The sequence below is a fragment of the Bos grunniens genome, chromosome 19, assembly GCF_055505025.1.
Source record: "Bos grunniens cultivar Pamir isolate PY7600 chromosome 19, Bosgru_T2T1.0, whole genome shotgun sequence".
Taxonomy (NCBI): domain Eukaryota; kingdom Metazoa; phylum Chordata; class Mammalia; order Artiodactyla; family Bovidae; genus Bos; species Bos grunniens.
This window is the reverse complement of record NC_141183.1, coordinates 19,719,654-19,729,940: the sequence shown is the minus strand read 5'-3', so window position 1 is coordinate 19,729,940 and position 10,287 is coordinate 19,719,654.

Below are 10,287 nucleotides of genomic sequence, written 5' to 3'. Positions count from 1 at the left end.
ACATGTAAAATACCCAAAGGCATTAAGTTCCATCCCCAAATGGAGACAGAATGGGACAGGCAGAAGGAAAGATCCAACAAGCACTTTTATTGGGGGCTATGAAAAGTCTTAATGAGAGAGAGAAAGTGACAGCTTTTTAAAGCATACACCATTAGCACCACCCCAAGCAGGAAGAATAGGTTGGGTGAGATAATTCAACCACAAGATCAGCTCTGTGGAAATGGAAAACAAAAAGCACATGAGGAAATTAAAGTTCAGACAACACAGAGGAAAAACACCATTAGCTTCTCTGTGAATACCCAGGATTGGAAAAGAATGCTTCAGTGAGATTTTCATGGACTCTGTTCATTTGTAGGGAGAAGCAAGATTGAAAATGTCAAAAATATCTCAAAACACATGACAAGACAATGTTGCATGGCTTCTGGGATTGGTCATGCTGGTTTTGAGCCTTTTTAAATGGTTTATTTGGAAGGAGAGGAGATCTTATATGTTCTTATCAGAAATAAATGTTTTATTTTAAAAAGATTTACAGGAAGTTACAAATAAATGTATGGTGAGGCCTCCTGCACCCTTCTCACCCAGCTTCCCCCAATGTTAACATCTTATCTAAATACAGTATGGTGTCTCTCCAGGAAAGTTGACATTGGTACAATCTATAGCACATACACAAATTTCACCACTTACATATGCACTCATTTGTTATGTGTGTGTATAACTCCATGCTGTTTTTATCATAAGTGTGGTTTTGTATTAATACAAACACTTTCAAGACAGTTAACTGTACCATTATGGAAAATACCTTACCACCGTTTTTGGCCACAGCCAGCCTCTGCCTCCCAGCCCTAAACCCCGGCAATTACTAATCTGTTTTCCATTTCTATAATTATGCTGTTTCATGAGTGTTACATAAATGGAGTCATGCAGTATGTAATCATTCTTTTCAGATTGTTTTTTCCACTCCATATAATTTCCTTGAGGTTCATCCAGGTTGCATGTGTTGATAGATCGTTCCTTTTTATTGCTGAGTGGTATTCCATGGGATGAACGTACCACAGTTTATTTAACCATTTACCCATTGCAGGATATTTGGGTAATTTCTGGTTTTTTGACCATTATGAATAAAGCTGCTATCCACTATTATGCACAAGTTTCTGCATGAAAATAAGTTTGATTTCCCTGGGATAAATGCCCAAGAGTGTACTTATGGGATTATGTGATAAGTCCATTTTAAGAGAAATTACAAAACCATTTTCAGAGTGGTTATACCATTTATATTCCCACCAGCAATGAGTAAGCCAGCTTTTTCATATCCTCATCAGCATTTGATGTTATCGCCATTTTTAGTTTTGGGCATTATAACATGTGCAGTAACATCTCATGTGGTTTTAACTTGCATTTTTCTAATAATTAATGAGGTTGAACATCTTTCATATGTTTATTTGCTCTCTGCATATGCTCTTTGGTGAAATATTGGTACATTTGCCATTTTCTAATTGGATTACTCTCTTTAATATTGAATTTTGAGATTTCTTTACACATTCTACACCCAAGTCCTTGGTGTTGGACATGTGATCTGCAAAATATTTTCACTGTAATTTGTCTTTTCATCTTTCACAGTGTAAAGCATTTAAGTTTCGCTGTCATTCAGTTCATCAATGATGAGCTTGTTCTGTATCTTGGCTCTGTCATGCCCATCTCCTGGCTGTGATACTGTGTGTAGTTTTGCCAAGGGCTACCACCTGGGGAAACTGAGTAAATGGTACACAGGATCTCTCTGTATTCTTTCTTTCACACATGTCAATGTATAATTACCTCAAAATAAAAAGTTTAAAGAAAAAAATCAGTGTGTGCACATACAAATTCAATTTTAAACGGATTCCAGTCCATCTCATTTTGAGGAGCCATTCTTCTAGACATCCTGGTGAGAAGCCTGGCAGTCATCCTTTCCTCCCTCTCTTTCATCCTTTCCGCTCCCCTGCCTATTTTAAATCTACCCATCCTCTCAGTCTTTGTATGTACTACTGCCCGTTTAGGCATTTGTGATTTACAACTGGTATTATTAATGGGAAAATATGCCCAGATCACTTTCTAGCTTCACACCTTCAATGATTTGCCATTCTTTCCAGAATAAGCCACACGTTTCAATGTGGCATACACAATATGGGCCCCTCACGAGCTTGTTCCTTCTGTCTCAGAACCCTCTATCAACAGAAATTTTTATTTCAAGCAATGTAAATTGACATCTTATTTTAGTGAAAAAAAAATGTATAATTTATTGAATGAAATAGCTAACAGTATTTGCCAGAAAACTGCAGGACTGAGCTTCAAGCGGCACATTCAAGGAACAATGCCCCAGGTCTTGGTGTAGAATTGGTCTGTGGTGCTGTAGCTCACACAGTTGCCCCTGTTCTACCTGGAATGGAACTGGATCTTCCTGACCTGCTAAGTTCTCATTGATCTGAAGTCTTTGTGTCACTAGCTCTAAACTCCAAGTCAGTGAAGGTGTATCTAATTGATGTAACTTAGATCATATGTACCCATTCCTTATCTGCAAGGGAGATTGGAAGGGTATTTGCATTTTTCCAATTCTGAACATGGGTTCTGCTTCTCATTCTCACCAGAATAGGGAATTTCCCCCTAGTTACAATAAGGTTCAGATACCAGAATTCCACAAAAATGACAAATGCCTGCACCCTTCAGTTCAGTTCAGTCGCTCAGTTGTGTCCAACTCTTTGCGACCCCATGAACCGCAGCACGCCAGGCCTCCCTGTCCGTCACCAACTCCCAGAGTTCACCCAAACCCATGTCTGTCGAGTCGGTGATACCATCCAACCATCTCATCCTCTGTCGTCCCCTTCTCCTCCTGCCCTCAATCCTTCCCAGCATTGGGGTCTTTCAAATGAGTCAGCTCTTCGCATCAGGTGGCCAAAGTATTGAAGTTTCAGCTTCAACATCAGTCCTTCCAATGAACACCCAGGACCAACCTCCTTTATGATGGACTGGTTGGACCTCCTTGCAGTCCAAGGGACTCTCAAGAGTCTTCTCCAACACCACAGTTCAAAAGCATCAATTATTTGGCACTCAGCTTTCTTTATAGTCCAACTCTCACATCCATACATGACCACTGGAAAAACCACAGCCTTGACAAGACTGTTGGCAAAGTAATGTCTCTGCTTTTGAATATGCTATCTAGGTTGGTCATAACTTTCCTTCCAAGGAGTAAGCGTCTTTTAATTTCATGGCTGCAATCACCATCTGCAGTGATTTTGGAGCCCAGAAAAACTGTTTCCCCATCTATTTTCCATGAAGTGATGGGACTGGATGCCATGATTAGCCTGCAACCTTACGTCTCATCATTCCTTGCCTTTTTCAGCTAATAGAAGACATGTTTTCTTCTCATTCCATTCATCTGTTTTCCCCTCTAGCCAGAAAATCCATAGTTCTATGTCTTTATCTGGATAACACCTATACATTATTTATACAAGAGAGTGGTCCATTCTCCAGGAAGTTTCCATGAACTTTTAAGGTTATATCAGGTATTCTTTCAAATGATTTGGAGATTTTCCTATTGTCTTTCTGTGACTGAATTTGAGTCCATTATGGTCAGAGGACATACCCTAGATTTCCAATTCTCTTAAATTTGTAAATATGGCCTACCTAGGTAAATATTTCACGGGCATTTGAAAAGACTGTATATTGTGCTGCCATTGAGGGGATTGTTTTATAAATGTCAATTAGATCCTCTTAGTTGATGGTGTTCAGTTCTTTTATGCCCTAGATAACTTTCTGTTCTAATCCTATCAGTTGCTGAGAGTAGAGTGTTGAATCCCCCAATTATATCCGTAGAGTTGTCTATTTCTTCTTTTAGCTCTGTCATTTTTTTTCCTTCTTTTTGGCTGCACTGGGTCTTCACTGCGGTGCATGTGGGCTTTTTTTGTTGTGGTGTGCAAGGGTTTTTCTTGTTTAGGTGTGCGGGTTTCTCTTGCCGCAGTATGTGGGCTAAGTTGCCCCACAACATGTGGGATCTTAGTTCTGTGACCAGGGATCAAACCCATGTCCCCTGCATTGGAAGGTGGATCACCAGGGAAGTCCTTAGCTATGTCAGTTTTTGCTTCATGTATTTTAAAGCTCTGGTGTTTGTTGCACACACATTTAGGATTGCTCTATCTACTTGATGGAGTGATCCTTTTACCATTATATAATGTTCTTCTTTGTTCCTAGTAATTTTCTTTCTCTGAAGTCTACTTTATCTGATAATAATATAGCCTTTTTAAATTATGCTTTTAAAAAAATTGTTTGCATATGTTTCCATCCTTTCCAACTACTTTTGTATACTTGTAGATGACATATCAGATCAGATCAGTCGCTCAGTCATGAAGTTAGGCGTTACTTTTTTTTGGCCGTGCCACACATCTTCAGTTCAGTTCAGTTCAGTTCAGTCGCTCAGTCGTGTCCGACTCTTTGCGACCCCATGAATCGCAGCACGCCAGGCCTCCCTGTCCATCACCAACTCCTGGAGTTCACTCAAACTCACATCCATCGAGTCAGTGATGCCATCCAGCCATCTCATCCTCTGGCGTCCCCTTCTCCTCCTGCCCCCAATCCCTCCCAGCATCAGAGTCTTTTCCAATGAGTCAACTCTTTGCATGAGGTGGCCAAAGTACGGGAGTTTCAGCTTTAGCATCATTCCTTCCAAAGAAATCCCAGGGCTGATCTCCTTCAGAATGGACTGGTTGGATCTCCTTGCAGTCCAAGGGACTCTCAAGAGTCTTCTCCAACACCACAGTTCAAAAGCATCAATTCTTCGGTGCTCAGCCTTCTTCACAGTCCAACTCTCACATCCATACATGACCACAGGGAAAACCATAGCCTTGACTAGAAGGACCTTTGTTGGCAAAGTAATGTCTCTGCTTTTGAATATGCTATCTAGGTTGGTCATAAGTTTCCTTCCAAGGAGTAAGCGTCTTTTATATCGTTGGATCATTTATTTATTTATTTTTGACTGCTCTGGGTCTTCATTGCTTTGTGCAGACTTTCTCTAGTTGTTTTCTCTAGAACAGGGGCTACTCTTTGTTGTGGTGCAAGGGCTTCTCATTGTGGTGTCTTATCTTGTTGTGGGTCCCAGGCTCTAGACGTGGAGCTTCAGTAGTTGAGGCTCCTGGACTCTGGATTTCTGGCTCAGTAGTTGTGGTGCATGGGTTTAGTTGCTCCACAGCATATGGAATCTTCCTGGACCAGGGATTGAACCTGTGTCGCCTGCATTGGCAGGTGGATTCTTATCCATTGCACCACCAGGGAAGTTCAGGTCATGTTTTCTTTTAATCCACTCTGCCAATATCTTCCTCACTTTTAGAATATAATTGTCTTATATATTTCCTCTATATACACTGAACACTGCATCAGATGGTGACATAACTTTTGTTATCTAGAAAATATGCATAAAGAAAGTCAAGAAGTGAAGAATAACCTATTTACTTCTAGCTTACATATTCAGTTGTTTTTTTCCTCTCTGAATGTCCCAGCCTTCTGCCATTTTGTTAATCATTTTTTAAGAGTTAGTCTCAAGAAACTATGTTAGTTTCCCTTTACTGGAGAATGTCTTTATTTCCTCTTCATTCCTGAGGGATAGTTTCATCACATTTAGGATTAAAGACTGAGAGTCTGCTGTCAGCACTTGATAAATGTCATGTCACTTTTTCAAGCCTGCACAGTTTCCTTTAAAGTAATATTAAAATAGAATTTGCGTTGGTGTTCCTTCCTGTTGTTTCTCCCGGTTCTTAAGTTTTTGGTTTTGGGGTTTTTCTTTAGTCTTTAGTTTTCAGGAAATTAATTATGATGTATCTTGGTATGGATTTCTTTGGGCTTATCCTATTTTGAGCTTATCAGCTTCTTGAATCTGTAGATTTATATCTTTCACTAAACTGGGGGTATTTTTGGCTATTATTTCTTTGAGTACTTTCTGGCACCACAGTTTCTCCTTATGGGATGCTGATGATACAAGTGTTAACTCTTTTGTCTGTAATGCTTTTTTCCAGTTATTTGTTCACATGGCATAAATTTTATTGATCTGTCCTCAATACCCTGATTTGATCTTCTGTCACTTCTACTCTACTACTGAGTCCATCTGAGTTTTCAATTTTTCAATAACTTTATGTTTATATCATTTCCATAGAGTTATTTTTTATAACTTCTATTTCTTTGTAAGATTATCTGTTTTTAAATTTTTTTCTAGAATTTGTTATTGATTGTTAAAGCATTTTTATTACAATTTTTAAAAATTCTTATTAGATAAATTTTAACATCTGAATCATATCATACTGGTATTGGTTGATTGGAGTTTTCTTGTTCTGTATTATGATGAGTAATATCACATTTCTCTCTCATATCCTGGATATTTGGGTGATTATCTTAGGGGTCTCTTAATCCTATTTAAATCTTCTATTATAGCAGATAGTAGTCCAGTTTAGGTGTTGGTATAAATTTCTGCTTCTTTTATGTGTCTTATTTTCAATGAAGTATGGTTTTCTGAGCCTTTGCAATACTATTCTCGTCTGCTTGTTCTTTGGGTACTGCCAGGACTCCCACTCAGTCCCTTCTGGTGTCTTCTGCAGTGTGGGAATGTGCTTCCCTGGGCTGCACAGTGTTGCTGGGTTACCTTCTGCAGAGGGGTGGGCGGGCATTGCTGGGCCTGGGTCTCCTTTTGTCTCTGGGTGGAAGGCAGGGAGACATAAGGCTTCACTCCTGCTATGAATGAACTGGGCCACCTGCTGGTATCCTGGTGTGGAGCTAGAGCTGGGGCTCCCTGGTAGGTCTCTTCCAGGCTTCTTTCCCCTTTCCTGTCCTTTGGCAGAAAAAGCAAACTTTTTTTCCTTTCTTCCTGCCTCACTCCCCCCTTCTTTCTCTTCCTTCCTTCCTCCATTTTTTCCATAATTTTTCCTTCCCTGTCTCTGCTATTGGTGGTTCTGGGTTGTAGGCCTTTCCATATCTCAGTTGGGTGTGGGAAATGAAAAGAAAGCCCAGGAAAGTCACTACATTGTTTGTTCCTCAAATCTTGAGTTTCCCCACTTAACCCATTTTCTTTCCATCTTTCAGAGTCCTTTTATCAATAAATTCCTAAGATTTTAAGTTGTATTTGGAGTTGTGGTGGTGGTATGTACACACGTGTGTGCTCTGTAGTATCCAACTCTTTGCAACCCCATGGAATGTAGCATGCCAGACTCCTCTGTCCATGGAATTTTCCAGTCAAGAATGCTGGAGTGGGTTGCCATTTCCTCCTTCAAGGGATCTTCCCAACCCAGGGATCAGACCCAAGTCTCTTGTGTCTCCTGCATTGGCAAGTGGGTTCTTTACCACTGTGCCACCTGGGAAGCCATTTAGAGTTGAAACTGAAAGTGAAAGTCACTCAGTCATGTCCAACTCTTTGCGACCCCATGGACCATACAGTCCATGGAATTCTCCAGGCTTAAATACTGGAGTGGGTAGACATTCCCTTCTCCAGGGGATCTTCCCAACCCAGAAATTGAAACCAGGTCTCCTGCATTGCAGGCAGATTCTTTACCAGCTGAGTCACAGGGAAGCCCAAGAATACTGGAGTGGGTAGCCTATCCCTTCTTCAGCAGATCTTCCCGACCCAGGAATCGAACCAGGGTCTCCTGCATTGCAGATGGATTCTTTACCAACTGAGCTACCAGGGAAGCCAGATTTAGAATTGAGAAGGAGGGAAAAAATGATTCTACATCATCTTGCTCTGAAACCATAAGCCTGACTTTTAAAGGAAGCAATGGTTGGAGACTGTATTCAGAGGACAGGAAAAAAAAATAGATTCATATTGACTCCACCAGATAGAAAAATGCTGCTTATTGTTTCTAAACTATATGATTCAAGAGGGCTTTGTGCATATGCTGGTCAGTAGTTAATAAAAAAGTCAACAAATGCTTTCTTTTTTTTTCACACGTGATCCTGTGACTGGTGGTATAAATGGTGTAACTCTGCATAAGTGGATGTAAAACTGTGATGAGTCACATGCCTTAAAGCATGTATGTATTCAATGGTAAAAGCACAATCGGCCAGTGTTTAACATAGCTAAGCATTGTCTGTGAAGGACAGATGGTTGTAATTTTTAAAAATCCACTTCCTGCAGGGAGTGCAGTGGATGACAGAGAAGGTTAAAATTGCTGCATCAAGGATGGCAAACAAGATTAATTCACTTGCCAGTTCTGCTCAATTGAGACCAGATACTATATCCTGAAATATCCAAAAGCAATATCTACATTCAGCAAGAGAGTGCTATGATCAATTAGTGATGTCTGCCGTGGGTGTAAGAGTGGGTGGTGGCAGCTTATTGGCCCTGCCCGTCTAACATCCTTGACCTAGAAAAAAGCCCTCCAGAGCTCACCATATTCTCTCTGGTTGGAGACACAAGCAGAAACCTTACCAGCCATTGAGGGCCCAAGTGGGAGAAAAGGGACATATTGGAAGGTATAAAATAGGTAGGTTTCTTGGTGTCAGGCCCAGAAAGACAAACACGCAGAAATTTTGCCCAGAGGCTCAGAACATATGTGCTATTGGCTAGAATGGGACTAGGAAATGAATTTATATATATTCCACCAATATATATTTGTAAACAGGTTTGTGGTTTTTTTAAAAAAACAACAGTTTTATTTTTACAAACAGCAAAAACACTTTACAAATGACCTGTCTCTGGGGCCCTATCCATTCTACTCTCACAGATTTTAGAGCAGCCAAGCAGTTGTCAACACAGTTTGCCTTTGGGGTGAGGAGGTTGCTTAGACAGGAAATAAAGCAGGCATCACATCTTAATGCCTTGCTTCACAATACACATGAAGAGAAAGATGAAGAGATGAAATAGTCATCTGAAAATCATTAAGAAAATATTAAAAATAAGAAAATGCTGAGTTGTTTGAAATTAAAAAAAAAAAAATCTGTTATTCAACCACTGTGCTCCTACAATGGGGGAAACACCACCCAGTTGGGCCTTGCTAAGAGTTGGTTAGGATCTCCACCAAGGGGCCACCCTAGAGGACTTTTCAAGAGTAATTTTGACTTACATGTTTTTTGCCTGAGGGCTGATTTTAATCCTTCTCTCCTGTATAATGGCGTAAAGAATCTGCCTGCGATGTGGGAGACTCGAGTTTGATCCTTGGGTCAGAAGATTCCCTGGAGAAGGGAATGGCTACCCACTTCAGTATTCTTGCCTGGAGAATTCCATGGACAGAGGAGCCTGGCGGGCTACAGTCCATGCGGTCACAAAGAGTCGGACATGACTAAGCGACTAACATGTTCACCTTTTTCTTTCTCCTGTACAATACACACAACTTGGTATGTGCCACTCAGCTTCAAAGAGCAGCTGCCTTCCCCACCGGTTCTATGTGGAATAGCTAAGGCTAATTTAACTTGGTAAGAATCCAGTGCTTTGTAAATACAAAGAGGCCCTCATCCTTTTGCTAGAAAGGTCTGAAGAATGTGATCCTGTTCCGTGGACCTACCAGGTTCATGAGCTATGTGGGCTGACCAAAAAGTTCGTTTGGGTTTTTCTGCAACATTGTAATGGAAAAACCTGAACCAACATTTTGGCCAACCCAATAGAAAGTGGACAAGGTATCCTTGTGTAAGAAGGCAAAATGGAAATTTCTAAACAGGCAGCAGATCTTCTCCCTGGTGCTTTGCACTTTACCTCGCCTCCTTTTTTTCTCATGAGGAAGAGCTCTTTCAAGAGCTGTAAGCAGCCTCTTTCAAGTCTTAGAAGTTGCAGCCATACTGCATATTATTGTAAATTCTAGCTGAGAGCACATTCCTCACTTCTAAGTCAATGGCTTAATAGGCAGCCTCAGTTATGGGGCCACAAAAGAGAGGCAGTATAGTGGTTAATGACAATCACTGGTATTAGAGTTGGACTCTAATATTATGACTCTGCCATTTTTTTAAAGCTGTGTGAACTTGAACACATTATTTAAACTTTCTTAGTCTTGTTTTTCTCATTTGTATAATAGGGATGATAAGAATCCTACATCAAGGAATTCCCTGGCAGTCCAGTGGTTAGGACTCTCACTGACAACAGTACTGGTTCAATCCCTGGTTGGGGAACTAAGATCTCACAAGCCATGGTGTGTGGCCAAAAAGAAAAAGAACACTACATCACAGGCTTGGTGCATTTGTCAAAGTCATGTAGGTAAAGGCTTTAGCATAGATTCCTGGCACAGAATAAAGGTTTATATACATTGGCTATTAAAAAGAAATACAATTCTCTGAAGCTAAGCTGTATCACAA